Genomic DNA, 1974 nt, shown 5'->3' with positions numbered 1-1974 from the left:
AGTCTTTGTTGACCAAAGAACCTGATATCGAGGCTTACTACAACTCGACGATCTGTTGAGTGTTGGACTATGGTGCCTAGTTCAACAAATATTGACACAATGTACGCTCTTGTTGACTAAATAATCACTCCAACTCAATGTGGATATTAAGACTACAGCTGTGTAAAGGAATACTAATAGACCCAACACGATACAACAGTACTGCCGGTGATTTCAGGAAATGACATCACGTTACTGTAATGCAGCCTTTAAAACCAGAATAGACACTTACGGCACTTAATATGCCAAATCTTAAGAAGATATATCTGCGTCTCACATCACGAGTCGATCTAGTATATCCATTAATTGCCCAGCTCTATAGTTGATTAATGTACTGTAATATATTAATGTGCTATTTCGTGTTGTTAAATAGGAGGTTTTTCAAAGCTAGACACTGTGTAAGATTTCAGAATTCTGTTAAAGTTTTTTTGTCTGTGGTAACGTATCCCTCAATGTGATTTTTGTACAACACCCTGTGTAAACTGCCTAGTATTATGTTACCTTATCATTATAATCCTGTGATTGATATGTGTCATTTTAGTTTTTTATTTATCTTTCCTTTTTTCCATCAGTTATTTTACTTTCCTCTCACTTGATTGGAGTATGCCAGTGGCGAGTGCCCAGTATTAGACCCTCTGAGCGTCGTTGCATCTCTCCATCAACATTTTTTTGATTATGTGTAATATTAAATCTGTGCTCATTTGTACTTATGTGTAAACCGCATAAGACAAACACATACGAAGGCAAAAACGAGGGTGGTTTATTCAGCCACGGCTCTATACTCCAGCCTTGCCAGGCCAATATTTGTCCACCATCAATATCATTTAGTGTTGTTATATATGTTGCTTACAAATTCACACCTTTAGAGCTGTCAGTTTAAGTACCAGATGTTAATCAATGATGAAGGTCTTTAGACTGCACTGTGCTCCTTCCCGGATGCAACCTAATGAACCCCTGCATCCGGACTGAGACCCCGCGGGAGAGACCCACGACTTGAAAGGCATCTCCGCGAACACGGTGTCTTAGAACTTTAAAGTCGTCCTAACCCTCGCAGCGATCTCAGTCGCTGAAATGTAATAATGTAAGTTTTGTAATTCAAGGGCTGAGCATTTCTGTTTGTGAAAAGGCAGAAGCGTATCAGGCTTCGTGGATGATGAATGGGAATTAATTCTAGACGGTTTCCTTGCGGGACAGAGTCCTCACTAAGTACCAGGAAAGTTTGTCTCACTCCAGTTCTGAAGTCTTTACATCTGCCTCCCGGTCCCTCATATTAAATTAATAAACGGTTTAGCGCAAAATACATTTCTGGATTGATAGTAAAACTATGAACCACCCAGACCTCCTCAGGTGGTCTGGGAAGGAACTGCTTCTGCCGCCCAGATGTCAGGACTCAAACACGGGGGGTGGGGTGGGGACATCATTCAGTTGTTAGTCTATCTCAGATGTACTGGCACCAACTCCCAGAAAGCCTGCAGGTCCGCTGCTACTACTCCCCATTCTTTTAAATAAGGCTGGAAACCTTTTCGTTATTTATGTTGCCTTTCTTTAAAATAATTGTTTTCTCTTTTTATACTGAAGTTGTATTGTTGAAACTGTGACAATCGTATAAGCATGTAAAGAAGAATTAAATGGAACTGGTGGTCTCAGCCTGTTCTGGGAACGGCTAGGAGTCGGCGGCAGTGCGGGGGGGGGGGTTGACGCGTATAGAGCCACGGCTTATACATTTGTCCCATGCTGCAGCTAAAATCTCGTATGTAATGCTCTTTAAAGGTGTTGAATTTCTCTACTCGCACTACTCGTAACTATTCTTGCCATTTAATAATCTGTTTTAATGTGTTGTTTTTTGCCGCAACTTACATTACTAAATTTTATCAAGATGTTCAGTTTACATAGATAGAAACGACAAACGATATATAAATATGCTATACAATCCTA

This window comes from Etheostoma spectabile, unplaced genomic scaffold (genome assembly GCF_008692095.1).
Source record: "Etheostoma spectabile isolate EspeVRDwgs_2016 unplaced genomic scaffold, UIUC_Espe_1.0 scaffold270, whole genome shotgun sequence".
NCBI classification, from domain to species: domain Eukaryota; kingdom Metazoa; phylum Chordata; class Actinopteri; order Perciformes; family Percidae; genus Etheostoma; species Etheostoma spectabile.
Note: the sequence above shows the minus strand (reverse complement) of the source record.